Below are 20894 nucleotides of genomic sequence, written 5' to 3' on the forward strand. Positions count from 1 at the left end.
TTTTGCTTGACTTTATTAGAGATAATAATATTTACAGATGTACAAATTCTTCTACTTTTACATATTCATTTGCATCTTGTTTTCAAGATAATTTGTTTCTAGCCAAATAGTTTTGCTTTGGTATTTACAAGATTTCATTTTTGTTCTTATGAGAATGACTTCTTGTATCAATAAAACACCAAATCTCAGTGAACAATCACCCTCCAAACAAATGTACACAATCAACCTAATTTCCTTAGAGTAATTTCTTTTTACATTAGCAACATTCCACATTATTTGAGTTGTTTTGTAGAACAGGGCTGAATTGAAAAACCACCACAGCCTAGGAGTTCTTTGAAAAATGAAGTTCTAGTCCCCTTAACTTGCACCTACTTTTTTTTTTTTCACCAGGAAGAAGGGGGAAAAAAAAAAGGACTATATATGAGTAAAACTAGAATTTTCCAAAACACCATTCCATCCGTTGTTGCTGCAGTTATCTATCAGCTCACTTATGCATACATTATATCTTGGTTTTTTCACTTAAATTTTATCAGACTCCAAATGTAAATAGTCTTAATGGCATAATAAAGTATTATCAGATAAATAAATGCAACACTTCCAGCTAGCATCGGACTAGGTCCAAGAAAGGTACTTTTTAAATTAATTTGAGCCCAATTCTTTTAATCTTCTAGGTAAATCCTCACAGCTAGTTGGTATAATTTCCAAATCAAACTATTTGAATTTGGATCTGAAAAATGCCATAAAGCAACACCATTGCCTTTCTGCTAAACTGCTACGATAGCATAGGGATGATCTCACTTCAAGGTACCATCTTCCAGAAAAAATTACGTATCCATGCTTTTGCACTTAGTGTCTAAGTATATAAGTCAAATGAATAGATGGATTATATAAAATTATATCAAGGACAAAATTAAGTATCGATAAACTTCATAAATCATGATATTACTCTGGTATACAATACAGAATGGCACATGGCAGAACCAAATGGCATTTTGAATTCTAAAATGTGCTAGTGACTTGAATCAACCAAGTGATATCACTGGAATGCTAAATAATAAAATAAAAATCTGGAAACGTGGTGTCTACTAGTGAGAACTTTCAGCTTTTAGATTTAGATTATATATAAAAAGGAGAAAAAAACAAAAAACAAAAAAACAAACTGTAAATGTTAATACTACATTTCTTCTTTATCCTTAATTAAAATATAACTCTCAATTTAAATAATTTAAATAATTTCCTTTTCAAAGGAAAGCAAGGAATTAACATTCAAAGAGTTAATTCTGGCAATTACAATTAATGGTATTGATTTGGGTGGGAAGACCTGATAGCATACAATCTTATATATGAACACACATATAAATAGTAACAGAAGATGTTGTAGAATACTAAGAACATATTACTGTGATCTTAAAATACTATACCCATAAGTGCTGCTTTGATCCATTTACAACTTCAATGTTCTAAAATCTGGCTGTTTTTTTTTTTTTTTTTTTTTTTTTTTTTTTTACAAACAATTATACAAATCAAGGCCTTTCAAGAGATTTGATTCAAGATGGAACAAAAACTCTTCTTACATATTTTTTCATCTCAAAAAAGACATTTAGTCAAAACTGACTTTATAATTTTGAATTGCATATATAATTTTCCTGTTTCCAGCTTAAAAAAAAATCATAATGATATGATTAACTTAACAGAGTAGTATAACCATTCAGTAAATCACAGAATCACAGAATTGCAGGGATTGGAAAGGATCTTAAGGAAATCATTGAGTCCAATCCCCCTGCTAAAGCACATTCCCTGTAGCAGGTCTCACAGGTAGACACTCAGATGAGTCTTGTACTTCCTATGTACAAGTTGTAAACCATTACTCCTTGTCCTATCACTGTACACCACTGAGAAGAGTCTGGCCTCATCCATTTGCCTTTCATATCCCTTGAGATATTTATAAACATTTCTCAGATTCCCTCTCAGTCTTCTTTTCCCCAGACTGAACAGACCCAGGTTACTCAGCCCTTCCCGTTAAGAGAGATGCTCCAGGCCCTTTATCAACTTTGTGGCCCTCCACTGGACTCCTTCTAAGAGATCCCTGTCTCCCTGCCTTTTTTAACCCTGTCTTTTTTTCTGGGAGCCCAGAACTGGATGCAGTAGTCTAAATGTGGCCTCAATAGGGCAGAATAGAAGGGGAGGATCACCTCTCTTGAGCTGCTGGCCAAATCATATATGGCAGGTGTCACAGACATTTTCACATTCTTGTGACCAGGGCTATACCTTCTGTCCCAAAATCTACAATTTTCACAAGTTGTCAGGACTCGACAAGGGGCTCATCTAGGAAAGCATTAGTAATCAAAAATGCATTATTTTCTCCATGTAAGTTTTTGACACCTGGGTCTCAACTGAAACATGAACGTAAGAAATGAAGACTTGTCTATTAAAAAAAATGATAATATCAGTTTCCATTTCACACAGAGCAAAGAGTATGAAAGTGAAAATGAATGTTTTAAACTAAATTAAAATAAATTATCTCATTAACTTGACTCTTAAAGCCAAGTAGTGGTTGTTAGTGTATATAATGCTATTGCAAATGACAGCTCTGGAAACTGATAGGCTTTTCTTTAGCCAGAATGCAAAAAGGGCATCTCACAAGTTTTCCAGTGAACTAAAGCATGTAAGAACCATTTCCAGAGATGAAAGAATCATCAAAAACTCAGAAAGGCCTCAAGAGACTATTAAGAAGAATCTATATTGACAGAATTTTGATTTTACATGTTATATCTTTCAGCTAAGTTCATCCATTTACAGTAATTTCAGCAATCACTTGTAAAAATGTCAGCATGACTCCAGGATCTCTACTAAATGTGATATCAAACAATCCACTACTCAAAAAGGACTTTACCACCCTAAAAGTACATGAAAATTCCTTTCTAATCTCAAGCATTAACTAGTAATTGCTATAGCCCCAAGACAATTGATTGCAGACACCTAACTCACAACAATGCTTCTTCCACACATTTGATTCCAGATTGTTTTTGAACTTTAAAAGGAAAGAAAACATACAAGTCCCTGTGTTATATTTCAAAGTAGCAAATTGAGGAGTTTCATAGACTATTTATCTAACAAAGAAATATGCAGTCTTTCTCCATAGCCTTGATGTCAACTTACACTATTGGTTTTAAGGTTAATTGAATAAGATTAATGGCAGAAAACTTCTTCATCTTCTCCATGGGAGTCAACTGAAGCCTGAGATCCACTTGCCATATGTCAGTCAAGAAGCAGCACTAGAGATATTATTATTTCCAGCTAAATAATGGACAAGCAAACAGAAAATCTACCAGCTATGCATATATTCTTTTATTTTTAACAGCAGTACAAAAGAATGAATCAGTTCAGAATGGATATTGAGCAAATAGAAAACAAGAAGACTTGCTGCAAGCCATGGAATCGGTTGATTGAGTAACATGTTTTAAAGGATTGAAGTTTGCAAACATGTAAGAGTAACCCGGAGAACTCTTAACAGTTTGACAAATACAGAGAGCAAGAGCTGAGGCAAGAGCAATGCATGTGGTTCCCTGGAGGATAATCCACCTGAGTTATAACATTTTCAAATGTGCTGCATAATGTAAGTATTAATAGGACACAGGTGCCTTTGCTGTTGCATAAAAGCAGATGCAATGAGGCAAACTAGGTTATTTTTAATAAAGTAATTTCCATTTTAAACAACACCAAGCAGAGATTCTAGAAAGTTTCTAAATTCTAAAGTGCCTGATGCTGTCCACTAACACATGTAAGAGTATAGGCTTTGTAAACTACAATTCCATGGCAGATGAAACATGACCAGGAGATGGGATCAAATCCTTGGTGCCAAAAATTAATAATAATAAAAAAACACTGCTATTCAAGCATATCCATTAGACTACATGTCTAGGTAAAAAAGCACTACATCACTGAAAATATAACTGGCACACATATTCACCAAATTAAATCAATGTCATAAAGAAGAAAAAATAACAATAAAAAACAATTAAATATATTTTATTAATATCTTAATATCTTAATATCTTGTGCTCTGTAATTTAAAAGATAGAAATTTTTAAAAAACAGCAAGCTATATTTACTGCAGATTGCAGTCATCATTATGATTGTCTGAGGGTATGACTGTGAATTTAGTGGTTATGTCTCAACATAACTAAATTCTACATTTGTAAATGAAGAAATAATCTACAACAGTATTAGTTAGCAAATTGATGAATAATTAAATGAATTTTAAGAAATCAATGTATGTTCAAGACCACTGCAATAACTAAATTCTCAAGCAGGGAACCATGATAATTATATGACAACATCCATGTGTCAGTGAGTTATCGTGACAATATTATAATAATGATATATAGAAGTTATAAGAAGTTCCCTTCTTCAAACAGTACATCTTTCTTATAACAACTACATAATTTATATTAAACAACCTAGGAGACTCATTTAAGTTTCTAAATCTGCTATATACTTCCCATGTAATTTTGAATTTAATTTCAGTGTACTTCAAATCCCATCTGTTTTGAGAATGCTAAGATACCACTGTAATGAAGATCACATAAGAAACTAGACATAAGTATTGCAACTGTCCTTAGCAACAAAGAAGTCAGGGTATTCCTCTCCTCAGAAAGATTGATAATAATGAATATGCAATCTCAACACACTAATTAGAAATGTTTTCATCAGGGACTTGCTGAGTATCTTGATTAACTGCTTGTCTACAGTGAAAAAAAAATAAATTTCAGGACCATTATGTGAAGACTTGTAGGTTTTTTTGGTTTAAAATCAATATTTCAAAATTCTTGTAAGATTTAACATAAAATATTAATCAAATGTGCACACTTAGTATACACACACAATTCTCACACGTGGAAAAGACTTACTAAAAGTACATTCATAAGTGATATTTGTCATAGCCGTCTGTATCATTTGTAATGAGCAATTTTTTTTGAAGATATATGCTCTGATGGGATGAATTTATTGAGATCACAGAGATTAACTTGCTGGCATTCTTAAAAAAAGATTATTTTATCCTGACATTTCTGAGAACAATTTATGGAACTTCTCTCTTTTCAGTCAATTTTTATATTGTTTGTCCACCACCAGTTCATTTGATCATGCTTCTAGAGTCCGTAAAAGAGGATGGAACAAGAGTAGAGGAGAATGAAGTGCAGGGACCAAGTCATAAAAATAAATACAATGGCTTCTCTCTCCGGAGTATGTGATGTAAGCTTTGAAGCAATGTGCTTGCTAGCATGTATCCTTTCAGATATTTTGCAAATACGCACTTTTTATGTCTGGAGTAATTCATAAGGTATTCCAACATGTTATACTTACTCTACACAATAATGAATATATGGAATATGGTTCATAATGTGTCTAATTATTTTGCAGAAGAGCATTTCTTTCCTTTTGTGAACTTGTGATAACTGGCAACGTTTAGAGCAGTAGTCAACATTATATATCAGAAATTCCAGCAGGTGCATTATGTGTTAATTGCCTTCTTTATCAATTCAGTTTGTTTGCACAATTTCCTACTTTACTTTCTACTTCAGGAATGCATAATGATAACATGTTTTAATTTCCTCTCTCATAAACTGAAAAATAGGCTCTCTAAGAACAGGATGATAATATAGTTATTTATATGAAATATTGACCCCTTGATAAAAAGTAAAAGGCAAACATGTTTTCTCAGTTTAATATATATATTTTTTTCATTTTGCTTAATTTGGTGTGAACTGAATGAAATCCTTCTGCTTCACTGACTGCTCCTTTAAGCACGTCCTGAGAGACCTTGGTTTTGGAACAAGAACTTTTAAAGCAGGGCAAAGGCCATTCATCTTGGTCATTATCATTCTCAAATGCAAGCACATTGCTCAGTGGGATAGCATTCATGAATACTACAGTCAGCAAAGCCAGCTCTTTGACAGATGGCTCCCTAACTTGAAGAAGGGCAGGCTTTCTGAGAAACATTGTTCTTATTTCTTCTGCATAAGACAGGAATAGATGAAGGTCACTATCCATGGTCTAACCACTAGGGAGGAGTTGAACCTTGTCTTTAAAATTGTTTCACCAACTATACTCTGTCTAGACTTCTGTTGTACAGATCAATGTGTTTCAGGGGAAAAAGTGATATCTGCATATTTACTTGGCAAATAATACACTATTACACCATTACTCACAAGATATACTATAACTAAGCAAATATAAGTTCCTTGGGAATTATCAGTATTTACTCAAATATATATGTACACATATGCTGTTTTCCCACCAGGTTCATTTCTGCTCTTCTTTCTAGATCTAGTCTAGTGTACTGGTTTAGTAAGAGAATATTTCCCAAAAATAACCAGTAGATCATAAATATATGAAATTTTCAATTCCTCTTACATATATATTTTTTCAGAGTAGATGCTCAAGTCTAAGACTTGTAGGTTAGAAGCAGATTCTCTCTCTGCTGTATCAGAAATTATCAACTTTTCATATTTTAACAATCAAAACTCACAATAAATTGCTGTTTATTGCACTACAGAATTATTGCTGTAATTTAAACATCAATTAATTGCAAATAATACATTCAAGAAGATACCACCCTGCTTTCTGACCACGAATGAAAACATGTTGAAAAGTATCAAATAAACTATTATTTACCCAATTACTACAATCACATTCTGTCTATTTTGAGTGTGGAAAGAAAACAACTGAAGCAAATAATAAACAAGTCCTTTTGAAAAATATGAACATTTATCTTAGAAGATTAGACTATGATTTCCAATCATTAACTGAGTTGAAGGAAAATGATGAGTTATGTGGTGATACAAAATTTAGCTAATTCTTAATCTCTCTAAACTTAAAACAGCCTCTTTCTTCCAAAATTTTGGTAAATGTTTAATATGAAAGCCAATCCAGTTTAATATTGTACTAGAAAAAAAAATCACAGTTTGTGAATTAAAGGAATCTTGGTGGGTCGTTTTTTTTTTTCTTTTTTTTCACTTTTATTTTTCTATGTGGGTCTTGTACCTTATCATGACATACATTTTAGAAAGAACAAAAATACACAGAAAGATTTTCCTCAAGTCTTGTGGAAAGTGCACCAAAAGTATGATTTCTAAAGATCATGAGGAAAACCTAAGTGAAGTCCATGTTTATATACTGGGACTTACAGTAATGGGATCTAAAGAAATTTTAAAGTTTTTGTTTGTTTGTTTTTTGTTTTTTGTTTTTTTTACTCCGTTTAGTTTATTTTACTCTGATAGTTCCAATCTGGTAACACATTTAAGCAGATGTGTACTCTTAATACATGTATAAAAACAGATAATGTTCTTAACGTTAAGCACTTGCCCAGGTAATTTATTGAATTGAAGACAATATCTTAACTTTTCCAGTTAATACTTCAGACTGGATTTGTAGAAAGGCAGAAACTCAAAGCTTTTTACAAGTCAAATGTATTATTTTCTGGAATTCATGACTAATTTAAAAAATCCCAGTTAAAGCATTCAATAATAACAAAAAATGTTAATTCAGTCTATTCCCTCAAAAAAATATCATAGACCAATCCAGTGGAGTAATCAATATTTTTTTAGTGTTGAAACCCCAAGGAAAAGAAGAATAGGGCAAGGAAGATGGTTGCTATGTAAGTTATACAGTCTATAAACAGGTACACTGCTACTTTGTAAACAATCAAGAATAAGTCATGCTCTTGGAGTATACACTCTTATGGTAATTGGGTACCTAAGACAATGAAGGTTTTCTACCATCAACACACCTAGAAATCAAACATTTGGGAAGAATTTCTCCACTCCTTCCAGTAGGTAAGGATGTTTAAAAATAAAGGACGTTATGAAATAAGATGAGACAATCTTCTAACTGATGTCTTAAGGCAGCTTCCTATAACATTTGTACCACTAAAAGATAAGCAGCTTATGTGCACACAAGACCGCGATATAACTACAACATGCAGGCTCATGCAGTTTGTCAGATATTAGGGAAGCTCTGTGCATAAGACTTTTAAAATTCCAAAGATTTTGCGAAGAACAGGGAGAATAAAACCTTACAAAAACAAAACTTTCTTTGTTCAGAAAATAGTTTACAGGTTACAATTATTAACCAGGGGTTAATAAATTCCTGTTTTTTCACTCTGAGTTTAGATGGGAATTATCATTGTTACCCAGAGGACTGCTATATTGTTTTTATTTAATCCAGATGTTGTACAGATGCTGGCAACACTGAGACATAAGATACTACAATCAACAAATTTTAGATTCCAAAGCCCAGACAGGAGGGGATCAGTATCGGTTGTTTCTTCCTTACTCCTGACAAAGTCTGCTAGTGGCATAGGATACATACTAAATATGATGGATTTGGGATGGATTTATTCTTCTGTTGCTTGTTTGCAGTGGATTATTTATCCCTTCTGCCAATTGAGTTAGTATATTGTTAGTGTATGTCTTTTGATGCAGCTACTTGTAGAGCTAGACACAAAGACAAACATTGCAACAAATATATCTATGTTATGAAGATGCAGAGATCAGCCAAGCACAAAACAATCAGAAAGTAGAATAAAAAGTTAACAAATAACCCATTATCTCTTTATGAAGCCTTTGGTCTGCTGTACAAAATACAGATTGTCATGGGCTTTTTATGGTTGCTATTAAAAAGCCACCTGACACAATAAAATCTTCATGAGATTCCTGTCTTCAGTGATCCAGCTTATACTTTCATTCCACAGACTATAAGTCACTGAATACGATGAACAGGTACTGACTGAATCACAATACATGACCTTTTGAGATGCTTTAAGAGCATCAGCAAATTAACATATATTAGATCATGAACTCCTAACAAGAGATTATATATTTAACTGTTTATACAATTTCTGTTAGTAATAGAAATAATGTTCACAGTAAGAGCAAAAAATAATGATTAGCAAATATTGTCATCATCTACTTTTATTAAAATTAAATAAGCTGAGTCACAAAGCTCCAAGTGTATTTTTACATAACCAGAATGGAACAGAAAATTCCCAAGGTACTGAAATACTACACAAATGATACATACCACATAGATGCAGGTATACAAGTGTAGGTCATGAAATCTTATAAAGTAAAGTACCACTCTAAAGACAAATAACTGTTGTTTATTTATTTATTTATTTAATATATGAGTTATTAAGGAGTAGTATAAGGTTATCTAATGACACCTTAGATGTAGGCCTAATTCCAGGAAATAAAGTGTAGCTAAAGACAAACCTGGTGAGTTTGGCATAGCACAGACACAAAGTGAATGTTTCAAGGAACATTCTTAAAGATCTTCCCCTGAAAATATGTCAAAAGTCATTTTATTTACTATATCAGATCTTTTAAGAAAGTTTCATCTTTATAAAAGACTTTGCAGAAATTTGAAACACTATCTGTTCAAGAAGCCAAGAGCCTCTAGCCACCAGCAAGAATAGAGAATGCATAAATTTGTTCACTTTGACATGCCATTCCCTGTACTATATCTGAATAAAGAAAACTTATATTGAGGATTGAAAATAACTGCTCAGATGTCTACCCTTAAACTAGCTGAAAACATTTTTCACTGCCCATGGGAAATATTAACAGAAAAACGTTAAGTGGCAAGGAGAAGTCATAGAAATGAAAAGAACAATTCCAAAGACATATCAACCATTAGAAGCACAAAGAAATTCTTAAGAAATCAAGGATGAAAATAATACATAATGAATTATCTGTCTCTCCAATTAGTACAAAACAAACAAGCGTGCTTCTATTTAATAGTAATAATTTTCTCCAATAAATGTGATCAGCAAGGTAATTATGAAGTGGCTTTCAGAAAATAAGAACTTTGAATTTGTATTATATTTGAACAAACAAATTTAAGAGATTTTTTATAATATAGCATTTTAATAGGATATTTTAATTATATATATGCAATTTTACTTCTGAATATTTTCCAACTTCCTTCCTGAAATATCAATTCACTCTTGAGGCACTGACACTTACTAAATAAATAAATAAATAAATAAATAAATAATATATATATATATATTTGCAAAACAAACAAACAAACAAAAACAGAATGCTACAGAAAATTTCAGTGTTAATGTCAAGCAGTAAAATTAACAATCAAAGAAAAAAAAGACATCAACTTTCATAATAAAAAAAAAAATCTGTTAAAATAATTGTTTTTCCATTTCCTGCTCTAATTTCAGGATAATATACTGTTAAACACAGGGAATACTCATTCATTGTATTTTCTTCCTCAAAGATGGCTTTTCTTCACAAAATGACAAAGTTAGAAACTGTCTTTACTCAGACTAGTTACTTTAGTTTGTTTGTTTTATCTTAAACATATCTACACCCAGTAAATATGCTGAAAGTGTTAAAATCTAGAGCAGACAGCAAATCCATTTTCATAGCATACAGAGATAATAATAAAACATCTTAAAGGCCAGGTTTATTAGAAATGAATGAAATACATTACAGAGCAGCAATAACTTCAATGGTTGGTTTACCAACCAGTGGAGTGGAATTAAAAATGCATTAAAATTTATAGAAAAGAAAGTAAATAGCAGAGAGTTTAGATTGGTTTTGACATAGTTAAATGAAGCATTATTTCTCTTTGTGTGGCTAATAAAATAAAACTCTATAAAATGGAAGAAACATTCAATTTTGGAAGCTGAAAGGTGAAAAAAATCCATTACTAATTAAATTTACTGCTTATTCCCTCCACTGCTTGTCAGTGATGCATTTCAGAAGAAAAATGCAATGATGGATTCTGCTCTCTGCTTCCCTGGAACGTTAGCTACTGCCTTAGAATTTAACAAATGAGTTTTGTTCAGCCTTTGCAGATACATGTGTAAAACAAAGAAATATATTTGCAAGGGAAGATGAGTTGGCCTACTGCAATAATAATGACATAATTATATGCTCTCTGCGTCCCACAAGTTTCCCAAAGCTTGTCAGACTACTGGCCAAATTCTTCATGGCCAGAAGTTGATGAAACAGTATTAATGAAGATGCAAGAAGGACAGGTTTGAGACATGCTTCCTACACGGGAATTTTATAAAGAACTCTGGGAATGTTCTAAGGAGAGATGTTGTCCCTGTGTGGCAGAGGCTGGCAGTGAAGCTGCTGAGCCATGCATCTGTAGAGCTGAGCATAGGATTATTAGAGCTCGAAATTGAAAGACAATATTTCTAGGAACATATAAGACTTGCTATCTGTCTGAGAAGTTGTGGTGTACATCCTAGGGGTGATATAAGGCAACACAACTCCAGTGGTTGGCTAACCTACCCACAACAGGGGGACTGAAACTAGCTGATCTTTGAGGTTCTTTTCAACCCAGGGCATTCTATGAATCTATGACATTGCATATCTCAACTGTGGAAATAGATAATAAAGAAAACATGCTATCAAAAGTCCCTTTAATTTTCAAGACTACTCCAGCTATTTCTGGCTACTGTATTTCCTCATAAGTCTCTAAATGAGTGAAAAACTACTGAGAGTTAGTCACTTTCATTTTGCACTTACCAAGCAAACAGTAATATAAAAAAAGAAACAACAGCTATTCATTGTAACAAATGGAAAGAATAATAATACAAATGTAAAAATACAAGGGCTGTTTCAAAAGTAAATGCCTCATGATTACTTGGCTCATGATTACAAAGGTGGATAGTGGTGGTATGGCAGTAGAGGTTGAGCCTTTCCACCAATATTCCATTACATGTTATAGCAGAGGGGCAATGGGACAAAATGGTGTCTGCATGGAAGTACATGTGAAGTAAAAGTGTGGAAGTGAATCCCTTCATGAAGAAAAAATTGCACCCACAGACATTTATTGACACTCGCTGAAGGTTTACAGAGGCCAACAGTGAATGTGAGCACAGTGATGTGGTGGGTGGTGAGTTTCAATGGTGACAACAGTGTGTCACCTTCATTGGTACAGTTTTTATGAGCATTGCATGCAGGCACATGCTCATAGCTGGTGAAAATGTATAGCTAATGGTGGTGATTATGCTGAAAAACAGTATTTAGCTGCTGAGAATTTGCTCAATCAAAGTGTTACTGTGCTCTTTGTATCTATTGTAGTTCCCATGGAAATAAATAGAAGGCATCATTTTGGAAGCAACTAACTAGCATTTGATTATGATATTAAGATTATATTCAAGACATCTACAATTCTAGATACTTATTTCACAGTTTTAATATTTAGCATAATGAAGAGCTTCTCTCTCTACATCTAGGAGCACAATACAAAACTTCCTGAAAATATTCCATAATTTTTTTTTTTAAATATTTCTAGGAATATCCTTATCAGTTCCAGAAGTCTGGATTTTTATTTTTACAGCACAGGCTTTGCCTTCACAGTCTTCACATAGCCTTCATATACCTTCACATTAGACCCTTTTTAACTCTACTCCCACTGAAAGAAGGGACATAATATTTTCAGCTACAATCAGCATTTGAACACAGTGCTTTTATTCAAAGAAAAGAAAAGGAAAGTTTGTCCTGAATTAAATGTTCATGCACCTATGAATTGCTGTACTGTCATGAGCATTAAATTATAATGAGAACTGGCTCTCTGTATCACTAGAATAAATCCAAGCATTTATTCTATAAAATATAAATAATGTATGAAAATAGCACCAGAATCTTAAAACATTAAGATTTTAAATGTTAAGTTTGGTATTGATAAATCTACTACATACACTGTATTACAGAAAGAATAATATGGAATGTGTGGTCAATACATAGAAGTTAAATACTGAAGCAGAAAGGAGGGATGCTGCAGCCATGTAAATTACAATTGTATGATCTCATGTCTCAGCAATACTGTTAATCTGCAGTGGTCATAAAATAAATCTCCTCTTTAAGAGCAGTAGGAGGGATTAGAAGTACACAGCTCACAGTGAATGTTTGAATCGTAACTTCATCAAGAGGAAAAGTAAAAATTAAAAAAAAAAAAAAAAAAAGAAAATTTCAAAGTGCTTAGAAAATCTGAAAATCTCATTTTTAAGATGCAGTGTTGATCAACTGATTGGCCAAAATCCCAACGATGAAGTGCTGAACGTTTCATTATCAGGAAAACCTCATGATCTTCTCTTCAGTTTTGGTATAGTATTTCATGGAGTAAAAAATTCAAGGATATGCATCCATAACACTGTGTTATGGATAGTCACCACAATCAAAGCAAGATGTAAGTGCCTTAGATTTTCAAAAGAAAATCTCAGTTGAAATCTGAGACATACGTATTTCTTGGGTGTTGAGGAAAGATCATGTTTCCAAATACCTTGCATTCTCAGCTTCCTCAAGATTTCTAATAAAAATGAACATTCACCCTTTTGTATTAAATACAAGGTCAGATGGAAGGAATGATTGCAAATGGCCATTACTTTCCTTTCATCATCCCAATTAAGGATTCCAGCTGTCAGTATCTAATGTTGCCGCATCATTAAAAATAAAAGGATATTCAGATGCACTGATCTGTATCAAAAGGGCTTCAACAGGAAAAAAAAAAAAAAAAAAAAAAAAGTAGAAATAATAAAGGCCTTGATTTTTCACTCTATAAAATGGAAATGTAAGAAGGAAGAAACTTAGAGAACACTCCCAGTCAGTTTCCCAGACATCATTTGATGCAAATAAGTTAATTGTTGCTGCACCCTCCATTACTCTCACCTCTAACCAAGCATCCTGCCTGTGAAAAACAAGTGAAACTGCAAAATAACCGAAGAGCTCGTGTGCTCCACCAAGTCTAATAGCAACGAGATATAGAAGGTATCTATCAGAGGCATATATGTATTTTTTGAAAACTTGGCGCTTTTTTTTGACACTAAAAAGCTAAACAATCTGACCAGCGTAAATGAGGAAGAAAAGCCTGTAAGCATACTGAAACAGTACAGAATATCGCAGAATCAAACAACATGATGATAAAGTATCTTCATATAAGAATATTTGATCAATTTTCAGTTCCTTTCAATTCGGAAGTTTTCTGATCAATCTGAACACAAATTTATTTTTTTCAAATACATCTAGAAAAAATTATTATTTAACAGGCACTAATCAGTCTAAAATAGAAACATAATTATCATCCTATTAACAACACATTCCTGACCTTTCTAAAACTTCTCTGTCTATTGCTTTGGCTATGGAGATATATATATTTTTTTTTAATTTAATTTATTTCTTTATTTGTAGTCCTTTACAGCTTATTTTGCAGCTTAACAGAAAAAAAAGAAATTAACTTTGAAATAGAGAATGTTCAACCTAAAATTCTGACTTTAAAAAGTTAGCAAAGTAGTAACCAACATTTAACATTTAAATATTTAAACAATATCTTCTTTGATCTGAAAAAAATAATTATTAGAAAATAGAATAATGAGAATAATCAATAATGTTCCAATACTATGTGTTAGACAATACTGTAACAGATAAAACAATATACGTTCTACATTCCATGTATTTGCTATGTTCAGTATATCCTTACTACTGCTACGTTCAAATTAAAAAAAGTTGTTTGTTTCTTTAAAGCAAGTTATATTCTTTTCTATTTGGAGTTGTGCAAGGCCTTTGGCATGGTCCCCCACCACATCCTTATTTCTACATAAAGAGAAATACGGATTTGAGTAGCAGATAAGGAATTTATTGGAAGGCTGTAAACAGAGGGTTGTGTTGAATGTCACAATGTCCAGGTGGAGACTGGCGACATGTGCTGTACCCCAGGGGTCTGTCTTATTAGTTATTTTTTATCTCTAAAGCAGCAGCTGCACAAGAGGGAGAGTCTGCTTATGTCAGGCAGTATAGGGATGTACACCTTCTATTTCAAGTTCGTTGTAGAGGGATAATGCCTGAAGTAAGTCATGCAAACCTAGAGAGTAATCTTTTGACCTTTGCTTGGTTTCTCAACTACAAGATATGATATTCAGTCTGTTGACTTTTTTCTTAAATGACCGATACAAAGTAAAAATGTAACTGGTTTTATAACATCATTCAAAGTTGGGCTTCTTTCAAGGTCAGATGAGAACAACCAGACTGAAATTACATTTAGATAAGAGTCTACAGTATTTGAAATCATATTGATGGTGTACATACGGTATTATTTTTTTAATCAAAATACTGCAAGAAGTATCAAACTTACTGCAATGGACTCTATCTCCTCTGTTAGCAGATCTTCTTTCCTCACAGCCACCTCTCAAAGTAAATATAGTTCTTTCAAAAATGCAAATCTAAGGATTTCCATACAGAATCCTTACAAGCAGGATGTAATTTTGTATATTTTATTTAGCCATGCAGTCTACGGCTAAACACTTCACATCATGTTTCCAAATCATTAAAGTCTTGGAAACCCTTCTTATGAAACTGTAACACATTATTAGTGGATAGTTCAGTAAAATGTACAAAGGCAGTAAAATACTACCAATCAAACTAAGGGTTATAAAATGCTAAAGGAAACTACAGAGTTAACATAAATCACTTTTCTGTTATTCTCAGCTTTACTTCAGATGCATGCCATCTAAGGAATGAAAGATTTCCTGGTTTGGTTGTGTGCTGGTTTGCTTTTGCAACACAACCTAATACGTGTTTGGCATGAGAGGCAGCCATTCTAGAAAGAACATGAAAATAAGACTGACATTTGTAGATATCTTGCATTGGATATTTGAATCCAATTACCATCCATCATAGAGAATTATAGTTTGAATCAGTATTTTCAAAAGAGAGACATAACAAGAGTATATATTTCACTTCATAGGTTTCTGAAATATAAAAATCCAAGTAGCAAATATCCATACTCATCCTACTTCAGCAGATTTTGAAGTATTTTACACCTTAAACTGATATGGCAGATTGTTTCATCTTTAGGTAAAACTAGGTCCTGCTAACTATTAGTTCTGAAGAATTTCATAATACCAGTCATGAACAAACAGATCTTGCTTTGTCAAACTTCTATGATCTCGATTTAGATTCAGATAATCTAGCTTTTTCTTCCATCTTCAAATGAAGAGTATATTCACTGTTCTACATCGTAGCCCTTATTGTAAAGTATGACAACTGTTTAATCATGCAGTAAGGATGAAAACAGACCTTCATCTGAACATAGCTTAGAAAAAATGGATCATAATTAAACCTAATTATTTTGCTATTGAATGACCACACCTTATGAGGCATAACCAATGCTCTTCTGAAGATAGAAAGTCTGAAACATCACTGCAGGCATTTTTGAGGCTGCAATACTTGAATGATGGGGAATGGCCTGCCAGTGATCAGCACGGTTTAGAAAACACAAACTCATTCTGCAGCATCACAATATAAAATGACAACAATTTTGATTATCTTTTTGAAGTAGAAAACACCATCTTTTTTGTTTGCTTGTTTTGTCCTTAAACAGAAAAAAAATCCAAACAATCCAAGATTGTCTCAGATCACAAAGAAAACTTGTTGCAGTCTGTATCTTGAGCCATCCAAGCCTCACTAAACTGCTGTTTCTTTCTTCAATACCATCCTACAGTTCCTGACCTCAAACTGCATCCTCGGTTACAGGAATGACATTCACACTCAGATCAATGATGCTGTGTGAACACAGATGGTACACACAGAAATAGACAGCACTCTACAGTGTAATGGATAAACCTGGTATTGTTGCCATTTGGTTTCTTTATTATGCCTACCCAGAAACGTATTTTGCTCATGGTTCTCCAGTCTGGCCTGTTGCCAGACATATTCAACTGAAATTTCAGTTCTCTTGTTATCTAAGGTGCCATGGAAAAACTAGTCAACTCTACTATTGTATTCTAATACAATGGATTCATTCTTTCCCTTCCATTAAAGAAAAATAGACATTTAAAACAGCTTAAATGAGACTGGCTGTCTCAGTAGTAGTCCCTCCCCACAATTTCACTCTGAAATAAATACAAAGAAGCAGTTGCATGAGGCAGACATTTCCCTTCTATTCCACATCCAAGTACAACAAAGGTTTTTTTCATTAGCAAAAAAAGGTGTACTGTGCTGTAGGTGCCTATTCTTTAGAAGGATAAAACACTTTCATTTTAATAGAGAACAAGATTTTCCTCATTTAAACGCTGCTTTAAAGAAGACAAGAAAAGGATGTTTTCAAGATCATATAGATTGTTTCAAAATAGTAATTTGCTGGAATAATAATATTTCAATTTGATATCTCTTGTGCCAAAATGCACGTTGTTTCTACCAAATGCAGGGACGTCTGGATACCAGTAATACTGACAATAAAGCCAAACTTAGTTCTGTACTGATACATAAAGCCAGTAAATGTTTCTGAAAATTCAATCTTTAGTCTCTAGTGAGAAATACACCCTACATTGAAAGTGAGACAGAACTAGTACTCTCTTAAATACTAGCCAATATATTACTTGATGAACTAACTTTGTACCAGTGTTCTATTAAAGAATAACTCACAGTTCCTGTAGCACATTTTACTAACAGAGCAGGTATAATAACAGCTCTCATGACTACTGTGAGGTGTTCACAGATTGTTCTGAAGGTAATGCATCCTATTTTCACGAAAACTGAAACACATATAAAGAGCACAATAACTATTTGATAGAGCAAATTTTCAGTAGCAAAATATGATTTCTCTACATAGTCACCATCGTTCTGCTCATTTGGGTGTATGAGGTGATCAAAATGCTCTTCATTTTGTGGTGTGCCAGCTGTGCATGCTTGTTTGGAATGTGGTCTGAATTTCACATAGCTGTCACCATGGCTGAAACAGAAAACACATTGCCTCACTGTGCTCACATCCACCATTTGGTCTCCATAAACATTCAGCAAGCAATAATGAATGTCAATGGATGCCATTTCTTCCACATAGAGGAATTCAGTTTCACATCTTTGCTCCATACACATCCATGTCAGATGCCATTTTGTCAGACTGCTCCTCTGCTACCTTCTGTCATACAGCAACAACATGAAATGGAATGTTGGCGGGAAGGTTCAACCGCTACTGCCACACCACCAATATCCACTTCTTACACGGTGGGTCAATAAAATAAGAAGCATTACTTTTGGAACAGCCCTTGTAAATTGCTAATTCTGAATGACCTTGAAATTCATATCCAGTAGTATCTGTCTAATTGCCAAGTGTAATCTTCTAAAAAGCTTATCTGTGAGCATTCCTCAAACTCTGAGCATGGGTACTCTGTCTTACCTGGAACAAGACTGTGATTTGCAGGCTTAGAAAACTCGTCAATCAGTCTGAGCCTATATTTCCAAAGTTCCACACAAAAGCAAAAAGCCGTATGGTAAGTTAGCAAGGGGAGTTTGGAATGACTGAAGTTTGCTCTCCATTTTACAGTTGCTAATGGTATAAATAGACAGAGCAGAGGAACAAAGTAAGCATACATATATATGGCTGGGAAGAGAATAAAGCAAGCAGAGCTGAGCAAATTTGTTGCTGATTTCCTCATTGTTTTATTATATTCACTGAACATCAAATTTCTATCATTGCATAGTAATTGCGTGTTTTCTGTTTTGCAAAAAAACAAAAACAACAAACAAGCAAAAACATCTAGATGCTGAAAATAACCGCTTTGAAACTCATAAGCTTGCAGGAGAGTCCACTTTTTAAAATAGGGTAGTATAGGATGCATTGGGTTATTGGTTCACATTGTCATTGTTTGAGTAAGGGTCAATGAAGTTTAACATTTTTATGGCCTTTTAAAAGTTTACTGTGAGATTATCAATCTTAACTCTGTTATAAAAGGCAAAGATGATTGATACTTGCAGCAGAAAGTCCTGTTTGTTGTTATGATTAGAGAAGTCAATTAATGCAGGCGCTTATCTATCAGGCCTAAGGTATTCTACCAATCTTTTTTTCCTGTATTGGTTTTGCTTATTTGTTTTCCCTAGAGCACTGGCATGACTACTAAATCATAGAGCTCTGTGGTATTTTGGAACAAACTCAGATTTTAGAACCAGAATAATGGCCTGCTCTGACATAGTACTCACAACTAGCGAGAGAGAATGCAAACAGATCACACAGGCAATTAAAAGAGCTGAAGAAATGGAATCTGGCTTCTGGCTATGCCTTATGCATAACAGTTTGAAACTGTGGGATCCATAAAAATAATCCATATTCTGTTAAAAGGGTTAAGCATTGCTGGGCAGACTAGTTTAATTCCCATCAGAGACTGAATCACAGATCTTCCAGATGATTATTAATGTAAAAGAAAGAACTATTAAGATTTTCTAATTAGCATGAACTCCAGGCAACATGATCAACTTTTTTTTTTTTATAGCTAAGACATGAATTTTCAGCCTTTGAGATAGCATTTTCTGATTTAATCAAATATTTTATCACAGCTGACTGCATGCCTAGCTCTTGTACTCCTCTTGTCCCACATTTTTTTCTGCTTATCCTATACCATCCCACCACAATTTGTAAAGTTCTGTTAAAGTTAAATCTCAACTATGCAAAAAGACAATCATCAAAATACCTGGAAATCTATAGCCATATGGTGTAAGAAAATATCCAGTTTCATCAATCATCGTGAACCTTTATTTACTAATGACTTTAATGGGCAAATGCACTTTAACCTAGCAGGATATGCTACTCAACTGCTACCACCTCCATGCCACTACAGAAAGCAGTACACATGAACACATGCAAGCTCTGTCTGATCTAATGATCAATGTGGTTATCAAGTGATTCTCTGATTAAAGCCACAGGATAACCTAAAGCATGATGTCATTATTTTTCCAGAAACTGAACCTAAATATTTGTTGCTGCCCTTTTCCATCATCCATGAATAGAAAGGAATGAAACTCCTAATTCTAAACATACTTTTAACTCTCAGTATGTGCACACTTAGTACAGTACTGGATTCATTGCTTTTAACAAAGGAGAGTTTTTTTCCTTAAAAACATTCATTCTTTTGATAAGACAAAATATAGTACTTAGACACCTGATTTTGCAGTCAGCTTACATCGTAACTAACCACAAATCTTCTGACTGTTGTAATTTCTATAGCACTGTATACTCCTGGCCAAATAATCCATGGGTTGGCACTGATTCACAAACAACACAGAATCAATAAAAAGTTTAGAAGGAGTTTTGTCTTACACATCACCAGATTAAAATCAGAAGATATATGGGAAGTCTGCATTTTCAGATTTTGAAATAGAGATTTTCAGTGGGAATAGAAATGAAAATGCCTGGCTAATCACCAATGTGCAAACAGAACAGAACAAGTGCCACAGTTTTTGCTGAACAGCTCCTCTATCTCTTCCCATTCCACATTCATTTCAGTGGATTAATCCAAATTTAATTGTCAGGCATAGTATCCGTCTGGGGAATTGATGTCAAATAAGCAGCTCCATTTTTCACTCACATGCTATCTGTATCAGATGCCTTTTCCTGTACTTCTCCAGCAAAAAATGCCTTCAAATATCAGCAGTGTATTTTTGAAAATGGTAGTATTTATTGGTAGAATGAGATGCTGATTCACTCTGTCCCTCAAGCAGGTACAGATGAGTTAAAGCCAAAACATTGCCTAAAAATACAGAGTTCCATAGACCAAATTCCAATCCTAAAAACAATCAGTATAATTTCATTCTGAATATATAATATATTCTCATATGCAGAAATGGAATAGGAAAGGAAAAGAAGGAAAGGAAAAGAAGAAAAGGGCGGAATATCTCCAGGATACTCCTGGAGTTCCAGGATTGGAAGTGCTGGGTTTGGGATCATTATATTTCTGGAAAGCCAAAGTAGATAAGTATCTTATGGTGAGGACTTCACCAGAGAGTATTAAATCCAAAGATTCACTGGACAGCGGAGGAAGCTTTGGGAGTGGTCGATAAAAACACATATTTGGATAAGAAGATGGCAATGTAGGTAAA

The sequence above is a fragment of the Meleagris gallopavo genome, chromosome 5 (genome assembly GCF_905368555.1).
Source record: "Meleagris gallopavo chromosome 5, MGAL_WU_HG_1.1, whole genome shotgun sequence".
In the NCBI taxonomy this organism is placed as follows: domain Eukaryota; kingdom Metazoa; phylum Chordata; class Aves; order Galliformes; family Phasianidae; genus Meleagris; species Meleagris gallopavo.